At 49.8% G+C, this 11,601-nt stretch overlaps 1 long non-coding RNA gene across 1 annotated transcript; it reads right to left on the bottom strand.

Moving 5' to 3' along the window:
* Window positions 1-2,696: 2,696 nt before the first annotated feature.
* LOC141423026 (uncharacterized) lies at window positions 2,697-11,562 on the bottom strand. The gene is made up of 3 exons (XR_012447689.1): window positions 11,437-11,562; window positions 5,686-6,492; window positions 2,697-2,988 (listed from the first exon to the last, which is right to left on the bottom strand). It is a non-coding gene; the product is annotated as an uncharacterized lncRNA (long non-coding RNA).
* Between the last annotated feature and the right edge of the window lie 39 nt (window positions 11,563-11,601).

Below are 11,601 nucleotides of genomic sequence, written 5' to 3'. Positions count from 1 at the left end.
CATCTAGTCATGAGCTACGGGGTCACAGATGGAGAAGGCAGTGGATGAGACCAAATGCATGAGTCAAGGGCACCTGGGACACATAAGGCCACATGAGGAGCAAAGCGCCACCTTTCTCCTAGAAGGTGCATAGCTCCTCTCATGCACCCTGAGTCTGTCTACAGTAACCCCAGGAAGCTGGGGTTGAATTCAATTATGACACTCCAACTCAGTTAGTGGACAATGACACAAGGATGAAATACACAATCTTGTGTTCTACATAATATACTAGTCAGCCAGTCAGACTTTTTTGATGGTACTGGCACAAGGACTTCACATTTGAGAGGCAGGAGCTCCACCACTTGGGCCATACCTCCAGCTCCATTTTTTTTTAATATATGTAACTTTTCTAAATACTTATATAGATGAATTTTGAAGATGTTATGCTAAAGCCACTTATTATATAATGCTATTCATATGAAAATCCAGAATGGGGGAATCTCTACAGACAGAAAGTAGATTAGTGGTCAGTTGCTTAGGGCTGGTATAAGAAGAAAGGCAGACAAAGGGTTTACAGATATAGGGTTTTGGGTTTCTTTGTGAGGTGATGAAAACACTCTAAAATTGACTCTACTGATGGTAGCACTTATCTGTGAAGATTCAGTTGAGTTGTACACTATAAATAGAGAATTGCTCGTGATTAGATCTCAACAAGGCTGTATTTTTTTTAATGAAAAAATGAGGGCTGGTGGTGTAGCTCAGTGGTAGAGTGTGTGCTTAGTATGTGTGAGACTTTGGGTTCAATCCCTAGCATATCCCTCAAAAAATTTAAAAATTAAGATGGGGGCAATGGAAAATAAACTAAAATCTCATTGATCCCAGAGATGCTTGTGACCTTTATTGTAAGGAATGCCCTTTTGCTATTTTTGACATATAATTTTCCTGGGTTTTACGTGGTTATGATCATATAATAACATTTTATAGGACTGGTTTGATTTCCAACTTATATGCATCTATTGCAAATAACAGAAATTACCTTAGCTATTTGAAGCAGAAAGACAGAAGCACCTCAGCCTTACACAATTGTTAGCAGGACTGAGGACAAGCATCCAGACTGATTGACCAGATAGATAACACACAAAGCTGGCTGCCAGGGAAGCTGCTGGCATTGCCACCCCAGTAACAAGAGGCCCAGGAAACTGCCGAGGTGACTGTCGGCTCCAGCAATGTCCCAGTGAGCTATGATCCAGGTCAGAAAACCACCAGTAGGACTGTTGGCTTCTGAGCAACACCGTTGAGACCTCTGCTAATGGACACACACACACACACACACACACACCCCACACATACCCCCACACACACACCACACCCCCCCCCCACACACACACACACACACCACACACACACACCCCACACATACCCCCCCCACACACACACCACACACCACACACACGCACACACACACACACACACCACACACCACACACACACACACCACACACACACACACCACACATACACACACACACCACGCACCACACACCACACCACACACAGGATTTGTGGATGGCTCTTACCAGCAGCAACCACAAAAGCAGCAGAAGTGTGGCTTCCACCTCAATTCTTTCCTCTCTTTCTCTCTCTCTCTCTTTCTCTGTCTTTCTGTCTGTCTCTCTTTTGGCGGTACTGGGGTTTGAACTCAGGGCCCCATTCCTGCTCTTGCTAGGCAGGTGCTCTACTGCTTGAGTCACTCCACCAGCCCCTCCACCTCAATTCTTGAATGAGTTCTTCCAACTGGTCACACTTAATTCACTTCAGGAGCTCTAGCTGCAAGGAAGTCTGGGAAATACGCTTATATATAGGAAGGCATTTAGCATACCATCTTGTTATACTAAGATATATGAAGATTCTAATGTTTACTATTACAAATGATACTGTAATGATAGTGTCAATAATAACAGCTTCAGTTTATTTAATATTTCTTTCTTCCAGGCACTGCTCTAGGCCCTGTTACATTCACTATATTTACAACCTCCTTATGAGATAGTCATAGATAACAAAACAGGGCTTAAGAGAAGCCAAACCTAGATTTGACTCCTGTACCCTTAACCACTGCACAAATACTCACTTCTACGTAGACATAATCACGAAATGAGCAGAGGCAGAATTGCTGGGCCAAATGCTGTGAACCTTTCAAGGGCCCTGGACACACATAAGCAGGCCAGACTCTCAGTCAAAATCATTGCCCGGACTGAGAATGGCCAGGACTGAGTTCCATGGCAGGAACTCACTTTTTATCTTGTTAATGCCTGGCTGAGGGCCTGGTACTCTGAAGCCACTGGGTGAGTGCTTCTTGAATGAGTAACTGTGTGTAGGAGTGCGTGAGGACTCTGGTCCAGAGAACTGCATTCCTTTTTCTGCATGAGATGTAGGCTGCTGGGAAGCCAGTCAGCTTGAGTACATATGAAAGTGAGTGATGCTCCTGAAACAGAGCCCTCAGTCTGCCTCAGCCACCTTCACACACCGCGTGAGTCAGCACATCAGCCTGTGATGTAGGTGGCAAGCCATAGTCAAGGATCCAAGTGACAGTACCAGGCCTGGAGAGTGCCTTTTTTTTTTTTTTTTTTTGGTAGATAAATGGGAAGAATATTTTTTGGCAGTCACCAGCCCTAAATGGGAACCATTGTTACCAAGTGCAACTACTTTGGCTTGAATTATTCAGCAGATTAATTGCTGAGTCTTTACATAAATATTAGCCTCTAACATCCATTACCCTCCACCAGTGCCCAAAGCAAGTAAGACTATAACCCCATGCTTTCACTGCTGCAGGTCACCAAGTAGTGGTTGTAAGTCCTGCTCCACATCTCTACCAGGAGGAAGTTCATACTCACATAACCACAGCTAAAAGATTGGTATTGCCAGCACCATGCAACCTCCATACTGCTTTCCCTGGCTGAGCAAATTCTGGTAGTAGGATAGGTGGTCTTGGGAATTTCACCATGCATGGGCCTGTAAAGAGATGGGTTTGTGTTCCAATGAGTCCATTCTGCATTTTAATCATGTAAAATAAAGCAGTCTTTATTCCCCTACAACAAATCCTAAGATTATTAAAGATATTCCTTTTTGTGAAACTTTACCCACATCTTGGACTGTCTATCCAAGAACCTTTCAAAGAATGAAACTGTAATTCGCATTAGCAATTTAAAAACATCTGGAGGCCAGTGTGGTGGTCCATGCCTATAATCCCGGCATTCTGGAGTCAGAGGCAGAAAAATGGAGAGTTCGAGGCCATCCTGGACAGAATGCTCATGTTACACAGACTGTTCTTAAATCTGTATCAGATCCTCCTGGCACAATCAGAGGAAGCCTGGAAGTCAGTGTTACCCAACAAGACCGTGATTTTTATTTATTCCACATGGCCTGAAAACATGTCTGAACAGAACATACCATAATTTTTCTGGTGACTTCTATGAATCATTTTTAATTATGAATAATGTTTTTAGAGACACTCCTGAGAAATTTCACCCAAGGTTCCCTTGACAACCATCACATAAAGAATCTCAAGTGACGCAGCTTCCACACCCACACAGAAAACTAACTTTACCATGGATTCCTAAAAGATCCATCAGTCATCTTTGTCAGGACTAAGTCTCACGACTCACACACGCAAAGGGGGGTTGAAAAGTCAGACCAACCAACGTAAACAGAAAAATATATTTACTGTGAAATAATTGTTCAAAGGATTTTTGTGCAAATATAAATTTTCTAACTTCATTTGAGGCCTTTGTTCTTTTGTTCTAGCTAGGAATTTTCCCTGTGGTCTTAAATTATTGCCTCTCCAAGGCTCATCTAAGGGTTTTCAGCCTTTAAGCAATCTGCTATGGCTTACAGCAGGACAGCTTCGTAGCCTGATCCAAGCCACTCAGTTTGTGTGGGATGACCAGTTTCCATTTCCATTCATGGGGCTTACTTTCAGAAAATCCAAGTGGTGGATCTCAGACAATCAAGTAGGATCCAAATAAGGTACTCTTGGAATGGGGCTGGAACCTAATGGTAGAGGGCTTGCCTAGTTTTTAAGAGGCCCTGGGTTCAATCCCCAGCACTGCAAAAAAAAAAAATCAACAAATACATAAAGTATTCTTAAGGAACAGCTGGTAGGAATTTCAGCTCTTTCTGCAGATGTATCTATCCTAGGGTCCACTTCCTTCATTTGTCAGAGTTGACAACTTCCTAAAATGATGACGTAAGCATCAGGGTTAAACAGAAATATAAATAAGTTAACCATATTTCAATGGTGCTCTCTGTTTGTTGTTTAAACCAGCTAGTTTTTTTTTTCTGGTAATTACCTCAAGTAGACTTCAATAAACACTTTGTAAATTATTTTTGTCTGGGTAACATGGCATTGATCTTTTCCTCCCCACCCTCAAATATTCTAGAATGAAAACAAATTCACACAAGACTTTTCCAGTACTCCCAGCCTTATTTAAATTGTGTAAAAGATATTTGAGACTGTCAGGTGTCAAAGCTACAAAAAATGGTAGTAGCTCACTAAAAGGAGCTCCTCTGACCTTGAAAGCCTTGGTGCTCCTCTCCCTGCATGCTGCTAGAATCTACTCAAAAGTTAGATTTCAGCCCATCTCAGGTGGCTTATGTCTGTAATCCTAGCTACTTGGGAGGCTGAGATCAGGAGGATGGGGGTTAAAGGCCAGCCCAAGCAAATAGTTTAGGAGACCCCATCTCCAAAATAACAAGAGCAAGATGGACTGGAGGTGTAGCTCAAGGGGTAAAGCATCTGCTTTACAAGCGCAAAGCCCTGAGTTCAACCCTAATCCCACCAAAGAAAAATTTGATTTCTCAATAAATCTTCCAGGTACCCACTCCACCACACACACACACACACACACACACACACACACACACAGCTAGGAACTGGCAAATTAATCTATAAGTAAATGAAATACTGAAACTATTCTCATAATAGAGAGGTTTGATTGGCTTTGACCATGGAACACTTGCTCAGTTCCAGTCTACTGAGCCTCGCGCACACTCACACCCTGATCTCCTCTCCTCAAAAGAGGAAAGCCAGGAGAAGGAGCCGCTGAAAGACAAAATCCTTGAGCCCCGCTGAGGAAGGCCTCCGAGGGCTTACGGCTTGCTTCACTCGCGTCTGGGAGAGAAGCACAGAGAAAAATTCTGCAGATAAGGTTAAGTGATGTCTGCATCAAGTTAAGTGATGTCTTTGTCTACACTCGCAGGGCGTGAAGAGAGCGGTGCAATAACCAAGATAATTGCGCTTCCGCCCTTGAAATATAAAGGTGTTGGACTTGGGGCCAAAAATATTCATAGATCACTCAATTTGAATTAACCCTGTAATTTATCAATTAACCCAGTCTTTTTCCAGGGAAAATATTCAATTGAAGGAAAGCGATTCTTTTTTAAAAAGTCTTTCGTGTTACACGAAAATGGCTCCACCCGTGCCTCCTCACCCAGTATATTCTCTCTGCTACCTAGAAGGAATCCTGTCTAGTCTCAACTTAAAAGGGGACAAGGGACGCCGGAGATTCCTACATCAGGACTCACGTGGCGTCTTCGCGCACAATTCCAGATGTGCACCCGCTGGAGACCGTTCAGGGGGTTCTGTAAAAAGCTAAAAAGAAAACGCTGACTTCTGATTCCCACCAGAACCACCCCCCGGCCCCCACTCACACGCCTGGGTCTCGCTGAGCAAGGGTCTCGGCTCCTCACTGTCCCTCCTTCCCGCGTGGAAAGAATCTGGGGGAGAGGGACTGAGCCCGGCTGAGCGTCCGGAGGGCGAGGGAGGATGCCAGATGTGCGGGAGCTGCCCACGTAGGGGGACCCGCTCTCCACGGCCCCAGGCTCGCACGAGAGTGTTGCGCACACTGGCGGCCAAGCAGAGCCGCGCACACACCGCACACCGCAGCATCCCACACGACCCCCGCCTCGGGCGCGCCAAGTCCCGGACGCACGGAACGAAGCTCCGGCTCCAGGTGCCTGAGCCCAGGGAAGCCACGGCGATCGCGTCCCTTTCCGCTAAACGCCAGCCCAGGTTGAACTGTGGGTTCAACTGATCGCGCTGTTGGCGATCCCGAGATTTTGCAGGTGGAAAATTATCTTCAAGATAATCCCTTCATGACCTGGCACCCAGCACAGGAGGTGGCGTCGCAGAGCCACTTCTGCGGAATTAAGGAAACCTCTGGACACGGGGAAGCTTGCCCCTCTGTCCCTTCCACTGCCCGGGCCGCATGTCCCAGTGTAACCCGCAGCTCCCGAAGCCTGTGGCCACGTCAGTGCCAGACCAGGTGGGGTGTGTGCCCACGCCCGCGTGGCCCCGCCACGGCTCCGATCTGAGGTCCAGCTTTCGCGCCCCACGAGACGGAGTTTCTGACCCAGAGTGGCCTTAGCTTCTAGGCTTCTCCTCCTTCTCCTCCCAGGAGGGTTGAGTGTGCTTCCTTCCACATAGGCTCATCACAGGAAACCACCTTCCATGCTGTCCTTTAAAAGAAAAGAAAAAAATAAAATAATAATAATAATAATAATAATAATAATAACCCGCGGGAAGCGGGAAGGTACCCACGCCCGGGTAGGGCAGCCGAGCGCGCCCAGCCAAGCTGGAGGATGCCAACCCTGCCCATCTGCCGCCCGCCTTTCCGTAATTTTCTCTGCTTGAGCCTCGAATGAACTCCTGTGCCTCTGCCCACAGGGTTGTTTAGTGACGCGATTGCCCGCTGATGGCTTTGCTTTGCAAATAGATCCATCGTGTTCATTTAAACGAAACGAGTTTGTGTCTTTCTAGTACTGTAACAACTCGAAATTGTGGTCACCACTATAGTAAGGATCGGCTGTTACTACCACGTGCTGGAGAAACTTAAACCCATCGTGCTCTTACTTTCTTTGATGTGCAGTAATATTTATCTCAGGTGGATGGGTTTTGTTCTGGTCCTTAAAAGGGATTTGGAGGTTGATGTTTTTGAAAGGCTGCTTCAGAGAGGTCTTTAATGAACTAATCGGTTTTCAGATTTCAAGGCGGTGTGTAATTGATGTAACCACTGAGGAATTTCAGTACGCACCATACTAAGACCCCTCCCGCTCAGGGCTTTCCAGACGCGACCCTGGCCTCCCTGGAAGCCTGGGGATCATTTCTAGAGGAAAGCCGGGATTTGCCCGAAAGCAGGTGGGCTGCCTTTCCCGACCTGAGAAACGTTTCCGTTAAGCTATGGTAAGAGTCCTCTGAGAGAAAAATTGAGTGTTGAGGGTGGAGGGAAGGTAGCTGTGCGGCTCCCCACTGCCTCTGATGCTTCTAGGCGCTGGACAACAGCCTGTGCTCCAGAGGGACCCCACCATCCCCTTAGGTCACTGGATGTCGGTGTGCTTCTGGAAGAGCTTGCACAAGTCCCTCTTACTGCCTCAGAGATTAGAGAGAGATCAGGTGGGGGTTTGGGAGACCAGGGAAGCCAAGTGCAGAGGAAAAGGCTCACCACCTCCATCCATCTCCACATAAAATGAGCTCAGCTTCAGGTTGTTCTGTGGCCCTCTTTCAGGAACTTTGTAAATCACTATAATTACCAGTGACACTAACTGGTTTTGTTCCCCTAAATGCATCTCTTTGAGAAAAAGGAAGTAAGCAGCAACTACTCCAGTCTTTGCATTGGAGTGGCAGCTTCAGGAGTTCCCATCCCAGAATCTGAAGTCATTCTGAACCACCAAGTTGAAGGACTGTGCTCTCCCAAGAATCTCAGAAAACTTAGCTCTTTTCAAGAAGCACCCACCCAAACAGACATCCCAGACACTGAGATGCCTCCTTCACTTCCCTTTCCTTAGGGGATGAGGGGAGAAAGAGCTGTCACAGACTCTGCAGCAACTGAGGCTCTGGACCCAGTGCAAGAAGCCAGACCATCCTACTAGGGTGCAATGGGATAGTGAGATACCCACCAACATAAAAGCAACTTCCTCCAAAGGTGTAAGTTCCAGTGAAAGAAATTACCTTGTTAATGTAACAAAGCAAAAGAAAGAAACCAGGCTGGAAGTGTGGCTCAAGTGGTAGACTGCTTACCTAGAAAACTCAGAGCCCTGAGTTCAAATTCCTGTGCCAATAAAATAAAAATAAAGAGAAACAAACTTCTCTTGCTGTACTACTTGGCATTAGAGCAAGCAGAGAGTGTTACTGTCTGGACCTCTCCAGGAATAAATTGTTTTGAAATTGCTCTGCTACCTGTAGTTATCTTTAAGCAACTGCATGGTAAAATTGTAACTGTTTTCTGGTCCTTTCTGGGAGTACCAATGCCAGCAGGGAAAGTTGACATACACAGGGGAAAATAGAGGTATTGTTTGGGATAGCTCAGACCAGAAAGCTTCTAAGCTATGAAACGTCAATATGTCATGCTGGAAGCATCGGTATTAATTGTCTGGGTAGATCAGGGCTTATAAATCAAACAGATTTAAAACCCAACAGTCCTGGGTTTCTGATGCCTCTGCTTGCTCTGGAGGCTGAAATTCTTCTTAAATTCCACTTTATAGGTTCAAAATAGAAGTTCTCGCTGTCCTCTCACCTCTGTAGTGACCAGGTTTCTGTCCTTCCTACTGCAGCCGCTTCCCGGGAGCCCATCCCCAAAGGAACATCTGCGTGTACCCCCACTCCCTGGATCTCACACAAAAGCTTTCCGCTAGGCATGGCCTCAGGTAGGCGCGGGCGCGTGCAGCCTGGGGACCGAACAGTTGCGCAGCATCTGAAGCGGAAAATCCAAACAGATGTGGGGCGTTTGGACCTGCCCCTTTCCTCTTGGGGCCCGAATTTCATCCAGATCAGTTTCCTAATGGAAAATTGTCTAAGAGGTGGGAGACTGCAAGACCACAATGGGCCAGACCCCCTTTTCTTATTCACCCTCTGCGGGCTCCTTTGAAGTGGTCCCGATATTCTGCGGGAGGAGCTTAGCTTGAGCTGAGGACCAGAAGTCTCTCTCACTCCAGGAGCCAGGGACACTTAGCAGGTGTCCCAAATGGTGGTCACCATGGATGTCCTTAATTATTCCCGATTAGCATGTATTCAGTGTCTTTCCAGTTTAAACAGAACTTCTAACTTCGTACGCCCCACATATGGCTGTGGATGTCTGGCCTATGAGTCCTGATCGAGGGCTTTAGGCGCTGACTCAGTACAGAGAACCCTGGGACGGCCCCAGCCACTGCAGGGTTTTTTTTTCTTCACTATTCCATCAGTATCCTTCTTCCTACCTGAGAAGCCTCAAGATCCGTGCACAAATACTTGTGGTACTTTCGGTGGTGCTGCCAAAGACATAGGTCCACAGCCCTGTGTGCATTCGTGTGATGTAGAAGAATGTGCTTGGGGAAGGGGCTTATACCACGCCTGCCTGGGCGCCTGCTGAGACAGGCTTTAGGCCTGTTAGTATCCACACCCACAGATCTTGGAATCAACAAACACTCGGTTTTGCCACCTTTCAAAGTACCGGATCTGTCTTGCAGGCGCGTGAAAGCGGCTGCCACTGTGAAAACCGGGTCGCGAGAGCTCAAGTGCTCTTTCCCCGTAAAATCTGGGAAACTTGGTTAGAGGAAAGTTTCCGTTCTTGTTACTTGTCGAGTTTCTCCCACTTCCACTTAGGCATGTTTCTGCGATCTGGGTAATCCCTTTCAAGCCGGGGAGGAATTCTCCGGGGTCCATAATTGAGGGTCGGAAATCGTGGGGGTGGGAGAAGCGTTAAATCCTCCCGAAGCCAGGGAGGTGCCAGAGCGCGCTCTTGGGGAGGCCTGCGGAAGCTGTGGCGGGATGGGTCTGCAGCCCCTGCTCCCTTCGAGGCTCTTTTCAGGGAGGTTCCAAGCGGTCAGCAGTCAGAGCGGCGCGACTCGGGATTGGGGCGCGGACGCAGACGGGGGTACTGGTGCGCACCGCACAGCTGGCGTGCGATCCAGACCCTCTGCGTACACAGCTGCAAACAAAATAGCGTGCCTAGATCCCAAACCCCAAGGGAAAGTGCGGGTTCCTGTGCTCTGGGCTCCCGCGGCTTCGCGGTTTCCGAGTACGGTCCCTGGAAGCGCTGGCCACGCTGTGAGTTTGGCAGGGCGCAAGGGGCAGCGGGAGGCGCGCACTGTTAAGCCCACGGAGGAAATCAACACCACCTCGAAAGCCTCCGAACCCTGAACCTAGGGGTCCCTGGAAAGGGTCAGGAGCGCCAGCTTCTGGCATGGTGGTGGGAAGCACAACCTTTCTGGCGCGGGAGAGGGAAGTCTTTTCCAGGTCACTGACTGGAAGCGTACGAGCTGGAGAGAGCAGTGGCACCCAGAGTGGTCACGGTACCTCCCCTCGCCCCCCACCAAACACACAGCACACATCCCAGTTCCGGTGTCCACTAGCCCTGGGCGGACCTCCAGGCCAGCCTCCCCGCATCCCATAATCCACAGCCTTACGCACACCTCCAAGAGATTATGCTTAGGACCCGGACGCCCAAAAGGAACTGCCCTAAGACCTCTGCGCCTGTCGCTGAGCCAGGGCGCCCGGGAAGCTGGCATCCTCACCGCGTCAGAGGGTTCAGACTCCAAGAAGGAGTGGGTGGTGTGCGACCACCGCAGGGCTGTGCGGAGGACCCTGGCGCGTACCTATCCTGGGCTGCAGGAGTGGGAGGCGACGGGGCGGGGGAGGGGGGAGAAGAGGAACAAGAAAAACTATTTAGATGTAGTGTGGCTCTGAGGGAGAGCCCCTGTACTCTCAGTGGCCACGTCACCAAATGCATCTTCGTTCTCCAAATGCTCTCTGTCCCATCACTACGGGCCCCACCAACGTCCCCTGGTGTTCTTGGTTGGCCGACCGTCGCCCTGTGCTGCTCTCCCAAGGGGCGATTCCCCGAAATTCCGGCTGCTCCAGATCGATCTGTGCTGCCGCCCTCAGCCGCTGGAGCCCGGGCCGTTGGGCCCTGTTTCCACCGGCGCCCTGGGGAGAGGCCTCGCGGCTGGGCTCGGCTCCCCGACCCTGACCTCCCGCTTTTCCCTGCGGCCTCCCGCTTCTCTCCGGGAGGCGCAAATCTCCTTTCGCCCCGGTGTTTTTGGGCAAGAAAGGGCAGAATGGTCACTTGGGCCTCCCACGCGGTTTCCTTGTGTACGTGCGTGTGGGAGAAGAGGGGGGAGTTGAAATCTTCCCTCTGGCCACCCCCTTTCGGCTCGCAGACCTGCGACATGGGGACAGTGCGGGTGTAGGAGCTGCGCGGCCTCGGAGGACTCTGTCCTTCCCGCATGGCACTTGGCTGGCGGGTCGCACCGCCTCCTCTCCGCCGCGCCCGCGGTGACCTGCCCGAGAGCCAAGGAGGAGACCACGGCACCCCTCCCTTCTTTCTCCTCCGCTCCACCCCGCCGCCCCAGCCCAGCGCCCCATCCTATCGCCCAGGTCCGGCGACTCGCTTTCAGGAGCGGGTCCCGGGGCGCGCCGTGTGCACTCACCGCCACTTTCCTGAGCCCGGGAGCGCGCAGGTCTCTCCGGTGAGTCCCTGGAGACAGCGACGTGGAGGCGCGCCTGCGACTCCCGGGCCGCGGCGGGGTCGAAGGCGACATTCGCCGCCCCTGCCGCGGCCCCTCCCCCTACCTGCTTCCCTCCCCCCCCCCCGC

This window comes from Castor canadensis, chromosome 5, assembly GCF_047511655.1.
Source record: "Castor canadensis chromosome 5, mCasCan1.hap1v2, whole genome shotgun sequence".
NCBI classification, from domain to species: domain Eukaryota; kingdom Metazoa; phylum Chordata; class Mammalia; order Rodentia; family Castoridae; genus Castor; species Castor canadensis.
Note: the sequence above shows the minus strand (reverse complement) of the source record. Positions and strands in the feature narration are given on the sequence as shown.